The sequence below is a fragment of the Castor canadensis genome, chromosome 4, assembly GCF_047511655.1.
Source record: "Castor canadensis chromosome 4, mCasCan1.hap1v2, whole genome shotgun sequence".
Classification (NCBI taxonomy): Eukaryota; Metazoa; Chordata; class Mammalia; order Rodentia; family Castoridae; genus Castor; species Castor canadensis.
Genome location: NC_133389.1, coordinates 177,881,585 through 177,901,835, shown reverse-complemented (window position 1 = coordinate 177,901,835; position 20,251 = coordinate 177,881,585). Strand labels below are relative to the sequence as shown.

The window sequence follows — 20,251 nt, the reverse complement described above, 5'->3', positions numbered from 1 at the left end:
TACTAACAAGAATGAAGCAAATAGGAGAAAAGCATCTAGACCTCAATCTGTGTGATGAGTTTGGCACATGACAGCACACTAACATCTATGGACACTGTATTCAAATAAACTAGTATTGACAAGTCACTGAAAATAACTGTGCCCCTCTATGTAAATCTGTCCAACCATACTAGCAAAATAAGATAGCAACAGATTCTGCAGATTCTAGATGTTACTTGCAACACTATATCCTTTCAAAGAAACTATTTCTCAATGAAAAAAAATCTATATTCAATTTAAACATAAAATTAAAATGATGACATATGTGTACACATAAATATAAAAACAAATTTGATCATTGTAGTACATTTTTTTTCATTCTTTCAAACAAATGCTGGAAGGTCCACCCTGTGCCAGGAACCCTCACAAAGCCTAGTGGGGTACAGGTGGTAAATATTTTACTCATCCGACAAATCGTTATATAGCATCTTTCCAGGTGCCAGGCACTGTTCTAGGTGCCAACGATGCAGCTGAGAACATAATAAAAAATTTACCAGTGATAAATGCAAGCAAAAATACAGAGAGAATGAAACCGCTAGTTAAGATGATATGAGGGAACTCTAAAGTTGGTACAGGAAAGAGTAGGAAATACTCTGGAATTAATAGGTATAGGCAAGAACTTTCTCAATGGAACCCCAGCAGCACAGCAACTAAGAGATAGCATAGATAAATGGGACCTCATAAAACTAAAAAGCTTCTGCTCAACAAAAGAAATGGTCTCTACACTGAAGAGAACACCCACAGAGTGGGAGAAAATATTTGCCAGCTACACATCAGACAAAGGACTGATAACAAGAATATATAGGGAACTCAAAAAACTAAATTCTCCCAAAATTAATGAACCAATAAAGAAATGGGCAAATGAATTAAACAGAACTTTCTCAAAAGAAGAAATTCAAATGGCCAAAAAACACAAGAAAAAATGCTCACCGTCTCTAACCACAAAGAGAAACCACTAAGATTCCACCTCACCCGTTAGAATAGCCGTCATTAGCAACATCACTCACAACAGGTGTTGGCGAGGATGTGTGGGAAAAAGGAACCCTCTTACACTGTTGGTGGGAATGTAAACTAGTACAACCACTCTGGAAAAAAATTTGGAGGCTCCTTAAAAATCTAAACATAGATCTACCATACCATCCAGCAATATCACTCTTGGGGATATACCCAAAAGAAAGTGACACAGGTTACTCCAGCGGCACCTGCACACCCATGTTTATTGCGGCACTATTCACAATAGCTAAGTTATGGAAACAGCCAAGATGCCCCAACACTAACGAATGGATTAAGAAAATGTGTTATCTATACACAATGGAATTTTATGCAGCCATGAAGAAGAATGAAATGTTATCATTTGCAGGTAAATGGATGGAACTGGAGAACATTATTCTGAGTGAGGTTAGCTGGCCCAAAAGACCAAAAATTGTATGTTCTCCCTCATATGTGGACATTAGATCAAGGGCAAACAAAACAAGGGGATTGGACTTTGATCACATGATAAAGCGAGAGCACACTTGGGAGGTATGAAGATAGGTAAGACACCCAAAAAAAACTAGATAGCATTTGTTGCCCTCAATGCAGAGAAACTAATGCAGATACTTTAAAGCAACAGAAGCCAATAGGAGAAGGGGACCAGGAACTAGAGAAAAGGTTAGTTCGAGAAGAATTAATTTAGAAGGTAACACACATGCACAGGAAAGCAATGCGAGTCAACGCCCTGTATAGCTATCCTTATCTCAACTAGCAAAAGCCCTTGGTCCTTCCTATTATTACTTATACTCTCTCTTCAACAAAATTAGAGATAAGGGCAAAATAGTTTCTGCCTGTAGTGAGGGGGTAGGGGGGAAGAAATGACCCAAACATTGTATACACATATAAATAAAAGAAAAAAAAAAGATGATATGAGGGAAGAAATAACAGAAAAGGTAAGGCTAGTTCACCAGTAGGGTGATTAGGGGTTACGTGCAATACTACATCCTTTACAGATGCTTCAAAGGAAGTAACATTTGAGTAGGGACCTGAATAAAATAGTAAGCTTCTCTTGCAGTTCCTTCTTGTGTTTGTATTTTTTTACACTAAGATTTTGTTGAGTTTTACACAGAGGTTTCAAAATAGACACCTACTTTCAGCAAACCAGATTAACACTATAGTTAAATCACATAAGCAACATGCTTAATGAAATATCTTCATCTTATATTAGGTTGAAAAAGTTATTAAAACCTTCCCAAAACATTTTAATGTCACAGTTTCCAATTAATGTAACCATCCCTAGATAACTAATATTATAACATCCATTAGAAAATCAAAGTAAAATAGCTTAAGAACATATCTCCACAAAGTTTTTTAAAAGTTGATTTAATTGAAATATAAAAATAGTAAAAACTGTTTACATGGTCAGCTTCTGAGCAAATTAAGCCTTTGAATAATTTTTTTTTAAAAAAACTGGATTCTCAATCTCTAAAAATACTTGATGAAACTTTCTTTGAATTAATGCTATGTTTTGACTATTGTCAAATTCATTAATTTGTTTATTATTTCCAAGTTCAGAAACAAACAATGCTCTTTTTTTCTTTTGGCAGCGTTGGGGATCAAACTTAAGGCCTCAAACATGCTAGGTGAGAGCAAAACCTCTGAGTTATGTCCCTATATCCTTTTCTTTGATAGTTTAAAAAAAAAAAGTTATACAGGCTAAGCCAACAGTTTCAGTCTTCAAAAAGATTTCCTTAGGCCCCATCCGGCAGAACACATATGAGTGAAGCCATAGCTAGGGTGTTATATTTACATACAATCAGAAAACCGGCTCTCCTTTCTGCCCTTCTGCCTTGCACACAAGTCCTGGTTTCATACATGTCCCAATGTAGATCATTCAAAAAACAAAGAATATAATGGTAAGTTATGGAAGAAAAAAAATTTGACATCAATCAAATCAACAAAACCATTCAATTTGCTTTAAAAAGTAGGCAAATTCTGTAACATTTAGGAACATCTGCCCCTGGTCTCCTCAAAGGAAGAAGGCATTGTTAGAGCAGCCCAAACACAGCAAGAGGTGTAGCCTATGTCTAAGGCACAGGGGCTACAAGCTGACCACTACTCTATTGCTTTCCTTATATCATCCTCATATAGTTTATTCTCAGAGAGCAAGGAGTTGGGGGCAAAAAAGAAAAAGAAAAACCACCACCAAAATGGCAGTCATGCTAGAATTAGACTAGCAGGTACCATGCATGTAGTCAGATTGTGTTCGTTATCTCTCTCTCTCTCTAAGAAAATGTGACCCCACACACACCATATCTTCAGTTCCTTATAGTCAAAGGATTCATAATTTTTACCTTAAATGTGATATTTTCAACAGAAAGAATGTATTTTCCCTTTTTAACTTCTGGCAAATTCTGTGTGTTTAAAAAGGCTATGAAAAAAATGATGTAGTAATGAAAAAACATGGGGAAACTGATGGCAAAAGAGTTAAAAATCACTTGCAAAATAAACATTCACCTGGTGAAAAATAAAAAAGAAGAAAGAAAGAGAGAGCGGGAAGAAGGGAATTTCTCAAACTCCTGGATTCAAGTAATTCTCCTGCCTTAGTCTCCCAAGTAGCTGGAACCACAGACACATATCATCATGCTCCCAGCTTCCTAGAAAGACATGCAAAGGGCCTAAGCCTGTAGTTTCTATTATTTGTTTATTCTGCTACTGATGGTTTTACAAAGTATTTGGTCTCACAAACCATCAAAATATATATACATATTACTGGGAAACCAGAATTCTAACTTTATACAATTTGAAGCCTGACCCATCTCACAATGAAAGGCAGTCTGAATCTGCATGTATGCATTTGTATATGTATGTATGTATGTGAAGATATACATAAATATAATTCTGTAATCACCATGATTCTACACACCTACTTGTTAAGAATTATGCTGTAACTCTTGCATACAAAGATTAAGGAAAGTGATTGGTAAGAAGAGACCAGTAGAAAGCAAAAACCAGAGTATAGTAAACTTAATTATACAGTACACCTAAAAACCAACCCAGTTCTGACTGTGATCATCTCCATGGTTTAGATTACCTATACTCAAGAATTGGTATTTTAGACACCATACTCACTTTTGAAATACTAAAGCAAAGAATGCTTTAAGGTAACAATGAATAAATCAAGTCACTTAGTTCTTCATTATGGAAGTGTTTCAGTTAATTAGGATGGAATAAAAGTCTCAGTATCACCATTTTGCCATTCCTACTGAAATAATGGGTTCAGCAAACAATCACCAATGGTTCCTAAAACTAGTAACTCATAAGCTGATTAGGAAGGAGTTTTATAATAGATGGACCCAGAGTAGCAATACTGGATCCACTGGTCAGTATGAATATCATAAGAAGAGAAATAACCAAAGTGCTTCTTGATTCACTATGATAGGAAGGACCTATCACCACCTATGAAGTATTTTCCCCAAAAAACTGCATGTGAATCTGATCCAATAAAGGAAATATAGGAAACAGAGGAACAAGTGAAAGAACACCACAGTGCTGTAGTCAACAAAATGCAGAATGTGGGAAATCCTATAGGAAGATGACCTAGTTTTCCAACAAATAAATTGCAAGAAAAAGGGGTGAACCTATAGATTAAAGTGCATGTCAAATATCAACCAAAGGCAAGGGGTTTCCTTTGGATCCTGATTCTAAATAACCAATTATCTTTTAGAGAAGAAAGGGAGGGAGGGAGAGAGGGAGGAAAAGAGAGAGAATGAGGGAGATTTGACTACTGATTAGATAATACTTGTCATTAGTTAATTGTGATTAGGTTTCTTTTAACTCTCTAACTTTTGTAGATAACTGAGGTATTTATGGGTGAAATGAATCCATTTACATGGACAACCACTCTCATGGCACTAAATATATGATATTTCCCAAAATTCCCTCCCTCCCTCCCTCCCTTCTTTCCATGCTAGGCAAGTACTCTACCACTGAGCTACATCCCTAGCATAGCTTGGATTGTCTATAATCCAGAATCTATCACATAATCATCCTAGTTCCTCCCCACTTCTCTACCCACCCCGGGTTAGAGTAGTTTCTCCCTGTTTTAAAGACCCAAAGCAATTTAACTGCACCTCTTATTGACAGTTTTTATCTTCTTTACTCTATTAGTGTTGTTTATGTACATGATTTATCTCATCTGTTAGGAATATCTATCTACTCACCAAATGTATTTTGTACAGCTTTGTATATTCTACAGTATTTTACATAACCAATGTAGGTGCTCAATATTTGATAAATAAACAGATGGATTGATAGAAAAATTTTAAAAAGTGAATACAGAAATCAGAGAGTGTTCCTGACCACATTAACTAAAGTATCCACACTTGGCTATCTTTCTCTCTCCCTATCCTGCTTTGTTTTTCATCACTTTCACTTATCCCTAACTGAAAATACCCTATCTCCTTATTTACTTTAGAAAATTTTTAGGCAAAAGAGAGTATGGATTAAAAACTAGTAGTCTGGTTTTCCTGGGCTCTGTAAAGTAAAAGGCTTACTTCTGTGGGGTTAACCTTGAAAAAATTAAAAAGTCTAATTCAGTGATTCTTATCTTTGATGTTTAGCAGATCCCTGAAAAGCAGATGAAACCTGAAAATCCTTCCTAAACAGGAAAATGCACAAATCAATAGATAGGAAATACTCTGTAAGTACAGGTAGAGAGAATCAAGAGTTGGTGCCAAAAGACACCAGTTTAGGCTCTCCATTTTGGAGAGCTCTGGGCTCAGAGTGACAGAAAGTGTCCTGAGGAAAATGGATGTTCTACTGACCTATTTCACTGAGGACTTTAAAACTTTCTCTGGTTTCTCCACAGATCTAAGAGGGTAAGAAAGCTAATTGCACTTATTATTCTGAGTGCATGGTGCAATGGGGATTATTTTTCCCTTGGAGATTTATTTCAGTCTTTGGAGAGTAGGAGAAAAAGAGATTAGTGAAGGAATCAAATCAGTGGGCCACACAGAACTACACTCTGTATTATTCTATGAACGAGGTAGAATGGGCATCACATACACCCTGTGAAACAGACAGATAGTAGCTGAGGAGTACTGATATGAAGTAACTTCCAACTGTTAATGGCAGCTACTAATAAGCCTTACAAAATATTGCTCACCATAATTCTTATTCTCTTTAATTGCTCCCTGCCCCAACACATACACATACACATACACACACACACACACACACACACACACACACACACACATATCTGTAACCTATACTCTGTAGTTAGTTTTACCAAAGATAGATCCATGACTATTTCCTTTTGGAAGGTAAAATTGGGCAAGAGAGTGGTGTGGCGGTATGCTGAGAGGAAAAGGCAATGCCCTTTCTCCATCAGGCAGCAATTCTTACACTCTGTAGAACAGAGGATGGCCACCTGGCTTGCAGGACCCAGGGGGTAGGAAGGACGCTGAAAGACCTGTGAGGAATAGATTATAAAATGAGGTGTGGCTGTCAGAAAGCTCACCATTGAAAGGAACAGAGAGGCCTGAGTTCAGAATCTTGAGCTCAGAAATATAAGAGAGGAAGAGCCACATCTTTTGGGACAGGAGGTGGAGTAAGGTATGATTTCTGCACTTTAGGGTGATATGAGCCTATTTTAGCAGAGGAATGGCAATGTGCATTTTAGAAGTCTACTTCAAAGACAAGTGCACTGGCTGGGTCAGAGACACTAAATAGGTGTCAGTGGGAAATGGCTAAGAAAGAGACTAATCCATAAAGCTGGCAGAATCTGAGAAAATATATTGGGAAATATGCTTTAAACATACACAAAAAAGCACTTCCACAAAAGAAAGTAATGATAAATTCAACTCCATTAAGATTAAAATTTTCCAGCTGGCAGAGTGGCTCAAGTTGTAGAACACCTGCCTAGCAAGTCTGAGGCCCTGAGTTCAAACCAAAAAAAAAAAAAAAAAAAACATTAAATTTTTCTTTTTATCCTCAGATGCCATTAAAGAAATTTTTAAAAAAATAAGCCATACCATTACTAATACCTAGAACATATAAAGACCTCCTAACTATCATTAAAAAACAGAAAATCTAATACAACAATGGAGGGACAGAACAGAAAATCTAATAGAACAATGGAGGAACAGCTTAAAGGTACTTTACAAAACAGAAATGTCAAACAGCCAATAAAGATGGAAAAGTGCTCAGCCTCACTAGACATCAGAGAAATGTAAGTCAAAACCATAAGGAATGATATTACTGCAACCCTACAGATTGGAGGGCAAAACTACAATTCCAAGTGTTAGCAAGAATGTACAATGTGCTGCTAGTATGAATGCAAATTGATCCAGCCTGTCATAGGATGGATGAGGTCTAAGAAGTAAAGTAGAGATAGATCCACTTGACTCCTAAACCCTAGTTTTTTCCATTGTACTGCCCTGCCTCCCTCATGATTTTGATAGGTGAACACATGAAAAAGAAAAACCTATGCTGAGAAAGAGCATACATGCAAAAGCAAGGAGATAAGAAAATTCAAGTTATTCTTTAAGAATGTGAGTAATCATGAAAATTCACACTAAGGGTGAGAAAGAATGGATAGGCAAATGTGGCAACCCCTAATGATTCTGGTCTATAAAGTCAGTGAAGCAGGGAAGAGCAAGTACAAACTCCAGTCAACCCAACTAGGTCTGAATCATGGTTCTGCCACTTGTCAGCTATGCTACATTGGAAAAATTAATCTCTTTGGATACTGGTTAAATATCTTTAAAATGTGACAAGAATATCCAATATCATAAGATTATTGTGGGAGCAGAGACAATATATTAAAAAAGATCTTAGGTGCATGGAACATCCTAAGAGGGTAGTAAGTAAAATTCTATCATCATCATCATCTCAATTGGGAACATTTAAGCCCTGAAGAAAAACCTGAAGCAAGGAGAAGGGAAAGGAAGGGCCAAACTAATTAGAAGGCCCTGAACTCAGATAACAGAAAGGTAGGAGCAGTTCAATGCAGAAACAAATTTAGTCTAAGACCATAAAGTCTAAGATGATAAGGAACATTTGGGAAGCAGCTAGAAATGTAGGTCTAGAGACTGAAGGACAGAGATTCAGATTAGAGAGTGAGTTGTCCACAACTGGCTGGCAGTTAAACAAAAGTATCCCAGGGTCATGTGTCAACTGCAAAGAGAAGGTAAAAACAGAATCCCAAGAAAAAGATTCAAATACAGGGGGTCCAACAAAGAATGGGAGCTAGAGAAGTGAAGAGGGTTTAAGTATAACTGTGAATATGTGAATCATAATAAGTAATCAGGTTTTTTGTATGATTTGTCACTTCATATTGCACAATCTTTCCTGTGACTGTACACACTAGCTAATCTGATCCACACAATGTCCTTGGGTGATACACAGGAGAATTATTATCTCACAGAGGAGAAAACAGGTTCAGACACATCACAACCCCACAGCTACTAAATGGCAGAGTAGTGACATGCAAACAGCCCTAGAATTCTAAATTCAGCACTCTCATTCCTGGACTCTCTGGAAGAAATCTCCCTCAGGAGCTGAAGACAAATAGATTTGGAGTGACCTCTGCACAAGCAGTTCCACCACTAACATCCACTGCATGAAATGCCTCCGTACCTTTGTTCACCTTGCAGATAATCAAAATTCAAGACCCAGCTCTCTGATGAATGCCCTCTGTTGCCTTCCTCTGGACCACTGCTAGTCCTTGGTGAAACTTTCACTGTAAGATTCTAAGATCAGGCTTTGTACCCTAGGTATTTGCTGGCATATTTCGCTCTTCCACCAGATGGTAAACTATGTCACATTCATTTTTATATTTCCCAGAGTCTCTGATAAGGCTTGACATTAAACATGCTTGACATAAAACATGCTCAGTAAATAAGAAAAGAGTAAAATAATTAACATGTAGCAATAGCTACAAAATTAAAATGCATGTCCACATGATGCTACACAATTTTGAAATGTCCTCCACTAACATAATGTATCTGGAAGCCAAGGAATAGTCAATGGGTATTTTATCAAAATTGAAAATTATTGCCATACAAGGCCAATATAAATAAATATAAGTGAATAAAAGTGGAAGACATTGAAATAAGTGCACTTTTCTAAAATAACCTATGCCTTCAATATAAGTTATAACTCCAGTTTTCAATATGATCTCAAATGTAAACATAAAGTTCACTGTCCTCAAATTTGCAAACAACAGTCTTAGTAAGTAAACTCACCATTGTCCACATTAAAAGAAAAAAGAGAGAGAAAGCCTCAGTCAGTCAGTAGTTCATAGGGACATTTCCTGATCCTTTCAGAGTTGTGAAATGCCCTTTTATTACTCAGAAATGGGGGAAACTGTCAACACTATGCAATAAATTAGGTCAATAGCAAATAGCAAGTGAAACTCATCAGAATTAAGAGGAGGAATTGGTCAATTCAAAACTGTTCAGTATGTTAGATTTTATCTTCCCTTCCTTTAAAAATTAGTATTCTGTATGTCAAAACTAAGAAGTAAACAGAAAAAGTCCCTGCAACCAAAAAATTCAAATGGAATCCTAAATAAAAATACAAAATAACATTCCCATTATGCTGGTTCACCCAAACTCCATGCATGAAACATTTCAGCTTCCCTGTTTACTGATACAGAAAAACCTTTTCTTGAACACCAAGGCCATCTTTGAAGAGTATTATTTTAAATTTTATAAAAAGAGCAAATCTATGTTAGCCTGGAAAACTCCGTTCCAGCACACAAACTCTATTACACTCCTCTGAAGTGGAAGAATATCAACTTGGCATAATGGAGCTTCTCCAAAAGATTCACAGATACCCCTGTTCACAGACACTTCTGCAGTAACCAGAGCTACAAGAGCTACTAGTTACTGCAGAAGTGTCAGTTGAAGGTTCTGGGCCCAGGAGACATTGCCCTCTAGCCCACCACCTGAGCCTCTGACTCAGCACTAACAATGTCAGCAAGTTCAGCTAGGAGTGCTTTTCCTTTCTTGGCTCCTCTGACTGGGCTTAAGTGACAGCACTCATTTGCCACAGGTTTTAACAAACTTTCAAATACCTTAATGGCACACTTGGGACAAAGTATAATATACTGTTCAGGAAATACCTTGGAGCCAAGAAAAGCAAATGATATTCCCATAAGGAGTTCTAGACAATAAGCCTCTTTTACTATAAAATATGACTATGGACACCATCATCTCAAAGGCATACATGTCTCTGGAAACTTTGTTTGCCTAAGTGGTTTTATCCACGAGAACTTTTTATCCAATTCGCATAAATAGAATTATCTCCATCTTTCCAGTTACAGGCCAAAAACCTTGTATTATCCTTAATCAATCACTCAGTTGATCTCCCTTCCCTAACCTCCCTCCATCAACCCCAGCACATACCCCATATCCCATCCATCAGGTAATCAATCCTGTTAGTTCTTCCTTTGCTGACACTACCTTGGTTCAGCCACCGTTATCCCTCATCTAGATAAGGGCAACAGCTTCACAGGGGTTTCTTTTCAGCCTTTTCCCAACTCAGTAATAGGAGTGTGTTTGTTTAATAACACAAGTCGTATCATGTCAATTTTCTACTCTAAGTCTTTCCACCTCAAATCAGAGTTAAAACCGAAAATGATGCAGAGACCCTAAATGGTGTGTTAACTCCTCCACCCCCAGGTCTCTGATCTAGTCTCCCATGATTCTTCCCCTCAGCTGCTGCTGTTCCTTCAGCATACCATGTATGCACTGCTGCTCCCCAAGATCTCCACAAGGAGAGCTCCCTCACTTCCTTCAGTTTATACTCAAAGTCACCTTCTCAATGAAGTCTTCTTGGGACACCCTATTTAAGACCTCAACCCTCATCCTCCAAATTCATATTTCCCTTCCTTATTTTTCCCTCTTCTGCACTTATTACTTATTAGGCATTCTACATATACCATTTTATCTTATATCATTATGTCTTTTCCAGTGGAGTGCAAGTTCCATGAAGGCAGGGAATTTTTCCATTTTCTCACTGCTATACACCCATCACTTAATATAGTACCTAACACACAGAAGGTGCTCAATACATATTTGTTGAATAATTGCATATTAATAATGTCATGAAGTCAAAATAAATATTTGTCCAACGAATGTAATAAGTATATCCCCAATGCACACACATGCATGCACACACAAACTGTGCAAATACATGGTACATAACAATGTCTACAATTTTCTACAATCAAACTTCCAACTCCTAAGAGATTTTTGCCCCATTTTGTTGACTAATGTTAGGCCAGAGATTTCCACATACTTGCAAAGTGACTCTGTCCTAGCAGCCCACCTAGAAGAGCACCAGTCCCAATAAGCTCAAAGGATTACCATCAGCCCCAGAAAAAGTACCCCACAACAGGAGACAACTCAGAAGTCACAGTGATGCCAAAGAGTTTTGTGGAACTTTTATAAGCTATAATTGTATACATTTCCTCACTGGAACTATACAACAAAGCAGGGTATTCCCCTACAAGGTAGGGTATTTACTGTCCCCATGCTAAAATTGAAGAACTTAAGAATTGGGAAGTTGAGTGGCTTGAACATATTACATAGAAAATAAGTAGCTGAGTTCAGACATGAGTCTGGGTTGTCTGCTTCTATCTTGCTCTATATTACACTGCTGTTATCAACCTTCCTGAAGGACACATCACACTAAGGAAATTCCTTCACCCTTTTCAACTTGGTAGCTGGTTTGTTTAGTTTTTTTCAGCCTTAGTGTGCCTGGCTGGCAAAGTGGTGAGAAAAGAAAAGGAACTAATCCTTTCACTTCCTTCCTACAAGAGCTCTGTGCACTATTTCCTAGACAATTCCGTCTTACAGTACCACTACCACCTGAAGCTCAAAACATCAATGCCATCCTAGTCCTTCCCTACAAAGCATTTCCTTCTCCTGTTCTTTCTTCCAATACCATTTTCAATTTCTTCCAGGCCATTTGAGTTTATTATCTTACAACTGCATTTTCACTGCTTAACGTATCAGTCACTGAATCCTTTACTTATCTTTTTACAAGCAATCATATAGCTCCACAAATTCCCTGGTGTTCTCAATGGCACCATCCTGTAAGCCCCAGGGATACAAATCAGATTCCATTATCCTCTCACTCAAAAATCTTCCATGGATTCCCTTTCCTAGAAAAACTATTTCTCTATTCTTTGTGTAGCATTTAAAGACCCTGACCTTCACAATGCCACTGGCCTTTTTAAATCCTCTTAATCTTACCTGTTCTTTCTTACATTGTACACCATTCACAGGTCACTGTGAACTCAGTCTGAGCTTGAATGATACCAGCTCCAGAAGAGATTTCTAACAATTTAGAATGGTAATGCTGTCTCACTCTGTATTTCTCTGTGAATGCATGATGGAAAATTATGCAATTCCCTTTTATAAGTGGTTAAATATTTTAAGAAAAAGAGAAAACAAAATTATCTGGACCTATCATGGACCTCTTCCATTATGAAGGTCCGGTTTAGAATACAAGAAAGTAAGAACTCAGAGGTCTGAGGGTTGGATTTTAGGTTCCTGGACACTGTTTCTAAGAGATCACAGGGTCAGAAACAAAATTACCAGTGCCTGTAACATGTGCCTACTCTCTCCTCTTCTCCATGGCCACTCTCAGCCACTAACATAATTCTGGCACAATCGAGCTAGAAAGAAGCAGTCATGCTTCCCCTTAGGGTTGCATTAACACAACACGGAAAAATTCAACTACAGTTATCTCAGTAGCAAAGTGAAAAATACTTTTGACCAAAGAAGTACAGAGAAGAATTAGGTAATTTGGTAGAATATCACACCAAGTTTTAAAGCTCAAGAACAGATCTTTTTTCAAGGAGGGAAAGAAACAAATCTGGGAAAATGAAAAGGAAACCTTAAGGCAGAATTTCTAATGGAGACCAAAGGACTGGATCTCTGTCTCAAAAGAGTTCATGGAAGCTGAAAAGGTAATTACTGAGATTTAGCAAATAAATATACATATGTACATGTATACTTTGCTTTTGTTTGAATCTTACTCCTCATAGTATTTTTACTTAAGTCTCTAAACTCACTCAAGGTATTTGTAATGCTTGTTTTAGTGGCCAAAGACCGAAAAAACAACTCAAATGAACAGTCTTTTTATACAAAAAAAAAAAAAATGATGTATTAATTTGTTTAATCAAGTCAATCTGATCCGGTGAGGGATTCAGCTGACATTTACAAGACTATATGTGTGTGTCTCAGCTTATTGCCTCAATATTATTAGCTCTATTATCAGGTAGCCCCCCCCCCACCTCCTCATAGAGAAGGATCAGTGATGCAAAAAGAATGCCATTCTCTTAAGAGACCCCAGAGAAATAAAGGAGAGAACCTCTTAGCAAGGTGCTCCGCAAAAAAAGTCCCAGGATCAGGTCCACTGGGATTAATATGGGTGACATGTCCATCCTGCACCAATCACCATAGAAAAGTGGCAAGCTAGGGTGACACCCCCCCCCTTGAATCAGAGGAACATGACCAGCTTTTCAATCCTAATAAAGAACAAATTTGAAGTTTCCTTAGAAATGCTCAAAGTAGGATTCTTTTTAAATAAAATTCTCTGTATTTTTATTTCTAGTAGAAGTCTACTCATATTTTCAATTTTGCTTGAATCAAAGAATATTCCCCTTTTAGAATCACAATTTTTATACAAAATCAAAGGAGGGATGTAATATTATTCAGAAAAGAAAATAATCTAAAAGTTTAAATAACTTATCAAATAAAATAAAGTTCATTTATACTTAAAGTTCTTACATGTGTATAGACTTAACTGCAGTATCTGACCTCAAATTCCTTCACAGCATACCAACCTGCAGCAAAATGCATTTCACATCTTCACTTCAATATCCTAGACCTCACTGAAAAATAAATTCAAACTGCAGAGTATTTCAGAAACTCAGGCAGTACTTAATGAACGTTTTTTCAGGACAAGAAAGATTCAATACATTAACCTAAGGGCCACAATTCCACAGTTTCAGGATATTCCATATAGTCAGTTTACTACTAAGAAATTAGGAACAATTATTTGTGTGCTCAGTGGCAGAGTGCTTGCCTACCAAGCATGAGGCACTCTGTTCATTCCCCAGCACTGGAGGGAAAAATAAAATAAAGAACCAGTCAGGTGCCAGTGCCTCATGCCTATAATCCTAGCTACTCAGAAGACAGAGATCAGGAGGATCACAGTTCAAGCCCAGCCCCAGGCAAATAGTTCGCAAGACCCTATCTCGAAAAACCCTTCACAAAAAGAGGATTGGTGCAGTGGCTCAAGGTGCAGGCCCTGAGTTCAAACTCCAGTACCACAAAAAAAAAAAAAAAGAACCAGAATTTGAAAAGTGAACCACACTTGAACTACAAAACTAAGACTGTTGTATGCTGAAACTGAAACCATATGTCTTTGGTAAGTAGTTTTTGAGCACAATGTAAACTCTGTACCTATTATGAGATTATAAAAGCAGGTTACAGGTATGGCCAATTCTAAACGTTTTCTTGTATCTGCAGCCATCCTTTCTACTTCCTTCAAAGAAGACATGGGCTCTGGACAGTGCTATTGCCAATGGGGACTTCTTTCCATTGTCTGATCTCACTCTATGACAAATCCTTCTCATTTCAGCATACAAATATTCTTCATTATTTCCCATTTTGGAAAATATTCTCATAAAGCAAATTCAACTAAAAAAGGTACTACCAGGGATAAAGTGGAACATTTCATGTTAAGAGGCAATGCATAAGATATAATTTTTAGAAATGTAAATGTAAGGGGATTGCAAGATGGGGCCTAGAGGTAGGAAGCAGAAAGCGACCCTCCTATAGTGAAATCTTGGAGAGACGCTGGAGACACACTTTGCAGGCATAATCACGAGAAAAGGCATAACTTTGACCCCTCCACATCTCCAGCCTGTACAGAGAATCTCCACTTCACGTTAAATGGAGAAACGAGGAGGGCCCTGGGGCCGCCAGGGGCCGGCGCCCATACGGCTTGGGAAGACACGGACCAGGTGAGCTTCGCAGTACCGCGGTAGCCCCACAGACAAGCCTGGAAAGAGGGTGGGGCGCCCTGAGCGCTGAAGATTGGGGGAAGGGAATCCTTCCCGGGACTGTAAATAAACAAGCCAGGCGGCCGAAGAGCCTCTGGCGGGAGTGGGGCGCACGCCCAGCAACCAGGAGTGGGGAAGCTTGTGAGAGGAGGGAAGACCCACTTCCCACGTGAACTGTAAATAAACACGCAGGCCTGACAATGCGGGGGCAGTGTCACCTTTCCCAGTGCTTGGAAAGGGGAAAGCCTGTAGCAGAAGCTCCGGCACAGGAGAGCTCTGAGCAAACAAAGCCTGTAGGACCAGGTGAGTGCTAGCTCACTCCAGAGATCTGCATAAATAACGCCGCCAGCTACAGGCTGAGAGCAGCAGGCAGGCAAGCCACAGTTGCAGATACCACTCTCAGAACTGTCTCCAGATTCTTTTTTTTCTTTTTCTCCCTACCTTTGATGAGAGAACAACCGAATTACACCTGCAAGCCGAAAAACTTACTGAAACTGTATTGCATTTGAACTGGGGACACTTGGTGGGGCTTTTTTTTTTTTTTCTTCTGTGTGTGTGTGAGTGTGTAGTTTTGTTCTACTTTATGCATCCCCTTTGATGAGACAACTACAGAACAACATCTGAGGCACCAACTCCAGGACTGGAGATTGAGACGGACATCCAAATTATTAAGACTGAAATTGCATTGCATATAAACTTGGAAGTTTTTTTTGTTTTGTTTTGTTTTTAATTTTCTATTTTCCATTTTATTTTAATTCATTTTTATATATAGATATTTCTTTCATTTACTTAGATTTTTTTTTTATCTTTGATTTTCAATCCTGTCTCTCTAATGTCTGTTCAGCTTACTGTTGATTAGTACACTAACACTCCCTGTTTATACCTTTCTAATTTTCTACTCTGATACCTTGTTCTGCTTTCTCCCTCTTGTCTGTATACTTGTTTTCCCCTTTTCTTTAACTTCTTGCTTTCCATCTCAGCTCACCCTGCTATTCTAAATATTACCATTGTTATTATTACAAGCTAGAAAATGCTTAATTGCACACAGTACAGAGACAGTAACAACACCAAAGACAATGACGGGAAGACAGAAAAAACAGGGAAACCAGGTTCCCCACAGCAAAAAATTAGTACAGGAACCAGAGGGGAATGAAGAGAACAGAAACTCAGATCCAGACTCCAACAAAATGAAGATAAACTATGCCAAAGGACCCAATGAAGCCCACAAGAATAATTTAAAAGAAGACATACTACAAGTACTCAATGAGAATTTCATAGAGATGATACTGGATAGGGTCAACCAAAATGTACAGGAGACACTCAAGAAATTCCAAGACAATAAAAAGAGAGAATTTGAAAAAGCAAAACAAGAAATAAAGGAAACCATAGAAGCACTGCATAAACACCAAAGTGAAAGAGAGAACACAATGAATAAACGGATAAATGAACTCAGGACAAAAACAGATAACATTAAAGAGGAAAACTGCCAGGATATGGAAAACTTCAGAAAACAGAACGAAACAGAACTGCAAAACAAAACGGAAGGCCAATCCAGCAGAATAGAACAAACAGAAGACAGAATCTCAGAACTTGAAGATGAAATGGTAATTAAAGGAAAAACCGAAGAACTATTAATTAAACAACTCAAGACCTGTGAAAAGAAAATGCAAGAACTCACCGACTCCATCAAAAGACAAAACTTGAGAATCATGGGCATCGAAGAAGGAGAAGAGGTGCAAGCGAAGGGAATGCGTAATATATTCAACAAAATAATAACGGAAAATTTCCCAAATCTAGAGAAAGATATTCCCATACACATGCAAGAGGCCTCTAGGACACCAAACAGACCAGATCAAAATAGAACTACTCCACGACATATCATCATTAAAACAACAAGTGCAGAAACTAAGGAAAGAACATTGAAGGCTGTAAGAGAGAAAAAACAAGTAACATACAAAGGTAAATCCATCAAAATCACAGCAGACTTCTCAACAGTAACATTAAAAGCAAGAAGAGCGAGGGGTGAGATCTTCCGGGCACTGAATGAAAATAACTTCAACCCCAGGATACTCTACCCAGCAAAGCTATCATTCAAAATAGATGGAGCAATAAAAGTCTTCCATGAGAAGCAGAAACTAAAACAATATGTGACCACAAAGCCACCATTACAAAAGATTCTGCAAGGGATCCTGCACACAGAAAGTGACACCCAACTTAACCATGAAAAGGCAGGCAGCACCAAACCACAGGATAAGAAAAAGCAAGACAGTAGAGAGTAACATCAAGTTAGGTACACACAATCAAACCTTCAAACAACTAAGACAACTAAATGGCAGGAATCACCACATACCTATCAGTACTAACGCTTAATGTTAATGGACTTAATTCACCCATCAAAAGACACTGTTTGACAAAATGGATTAAAAAAGAAGATCCAACAATTTGTTGCTTACAGGAGACTCATCTCACCGACAGAAATAAGCATATGCTTAGGATGAAAGGCTGGAAGAAGATTTACCAAGCCAATGGCCCCCAAAAACAAGCAGGAGTAGCAATGCTTATCTCTGACAAAGTAGACTTCAAACCTACATTGATCAAACGAGATAAAGAAGGACATTCCATACTAATAAAAGGGGAAATAGACCAAAAGGAAATAATAATCATCAATCTGTACGCACCCAATGTCAACGCACCCAATTTCATCAAACATACCCTGAAAGACCTAAAAGCATATATAAACGCCAACACAGTGGTTGTGGGAGACTTTAACACTCCATTATCATCAATAGACAGGTCATCCAAACAAAAACTCAATAAAGAAATCCAAGATCTAAAATATGCAATAGATCAAGTGGACCTAGTTGATGTCTACAGAACATTTCATCCAACCTCTACACAATATACATTCTTCTCAGCAGCCCATGGAACCTTCTTCAAAATAGATCATATCCTAGGGCACAAAGCAAGCCTCAGCAAATATAAGAAAATAGAAATAATACCGTGCATACTATCTGACCACAATGCAGTAAAAGTAGAACTCAACAACAAAAGTAAAGACAAAAAACATGCAAACAGCTGGAAACTAAATAACTCATTACTTAATGAAGAGTGGATCATCGATGCAATAAAAGAAGAAATTAAAAAGTTCCTGGAAGTCAATGAAAATGAAAACACAACCTACCGGAACCTATGGGACACAGCTAAGGCAGTCTTGAGAGGAAAGTTTATAGCCATGAGTGCATATATTAAAAAGATTGAAAGATCCCAAATCAATGACCTAAGGATACATCTCAAACTCCTAGAAAAACAAGAACAAGCAAATCCCAAAACAAATAGAAGGAGAGAAATCATAAAAATAAGAGCTGAAATCAACAAAATAGAAACCAAAAAAACCATACAAAGAATTAATGAAACAAAAAGTTGGTTCTTTGAAAAAATAAACAAGATCGATAGACCCCTGGCAAACCTGACTAAAATGAGGAGAGAAAAAACCCAAATTAGTAGAATTAGGAATGCAAAAGGGGAGATAACAACAAACACCATGGAAGTCCAGGAAATCATCAGAGACTACTTTGAGAACCTATATTCAAATAAATTTGAAAATCTAAAAGAAATGGACAGATTTCTAGATACATATGATCATCCAAAACTGAACCAAGAGGAAATTAATCACCTGAATAGACCTATAACACAAAATGAAATTGAAGCAGCAATCAAGAGTCTCCCCAAAAAGAAAAGTCCAGGACCTGATGGATTCTCTGCTGAATTCTATCAGACCTTTAAAGAAGAACTGATACCAACCCTCCTTAAACTGTTCCACGAAATAGAAAGGGAAGGAAAACTGCCAAACACATTTTATGAAGCCAGTATTACACTTATCCCAAAACCAGGCAAAGACACCTCCAAAAAGGAGAACTACAGGCCAATCTCCTTAATGAACATTGATGCAAAAATCCTCAACAAAATAATGGCAAATCGAATTCAGCAACACATCAAAAAGAATATTCACCACGACCAGGTAGGCTTCATCCCAGGGATGCAGGGGTGGTTCAACATACGAAAATCAATAAACGTAATAAAACCACATTAACAGAAGCAAAGACAAAAACCACTTGATCATCTCAATAGATGCAGAAAAAGCCTTTGATAAGATCCAACATCATTTCATGATAAAAGCTCTAAGAAAACTAGGAATAGAAGGAAAGTTCCTCAACATTATAAAAGCTATATATATGACAAACCTACAGCCAGCATTATACTTAACGGAGAAAAATTAAAACCATTCCCTCTAAAATCAGGAACCAGACAAGGATGCCCACTATCTCCACTCCTATTCAACATAGTACTGGAATTCCTAGCCAGAGCAATTAGGCAAGAAGAAGGAATAAAAGGAATACAAATAGGTAAAGAAACTGTCAAAATATCCCTATTTGCAGATGACATGATCCTATACCTTAAAGACCCAAAAAACTCTACTCAGAAGCTTCTAGACATCATCAATAGCTATAGCAAGTTAGCAGGATATAAAATCAACATAGAAAAATCATTAGCATTTCTATACACTAACAATGAGCAAACGGAAAAAGAATGTATGAAAACAATTCCATTTACAATAGCCTCAAACAAAATCAAATACCTAGGTGTAAACCTAACAAAAGATGTGAAAGACCTCTACAAGGAAAACTATACACTTCTGAAGAAACAGATTGAGGAAGACTATAGAAAGTGGAGAGATCTCCCATGCTCATGGATTGGTAGAATCAACATAGTAAAAATGTCGATACTCCCCAAAGTAATCTACATGTTTAATGCAATTCCCATCAAAATTCCAATGACATTCATTAAAGAGATTGAAAAATCTACTGTTAAATTTATATGGAAGCACAAGAGGCCACGAATAGCCAAGGCAATACTCAGTCAAAAGAACAATGCAGGAGGTATCACAATACCTGACTTCAAACTATATTACAAAGCAATAACAACAAAAACAGCATGGTACTGGCACAAAAACAGACATGAAGACCAGTGGAACAGAATAGAGGATCCAGATATGAAGCCACACAACTATGAGCAATTTATCTTTGACAAAGGAGCTAAAAATATACGATGGAGAAATAGCAGCCTCTTCAACAAAAACTGCTGGGAAAA

General features: G+C 37.7%; 1 protein-coding gene across 11 annotated transcripts in view; it reads right to left on the bottom strand.

The window, feature by feature from the left end:
• Dis3l2 (DIS3 like 3'-5' exoribonuclease 2) overlaps nucleotides 1-20,251 on the bottom strand; it is a 370,364-nt gene that overhangs the window by 251,433 nt on the left and 98,680 nt on the right. The gene's annotated exons all lie outside the window — the stretch shown is intronic.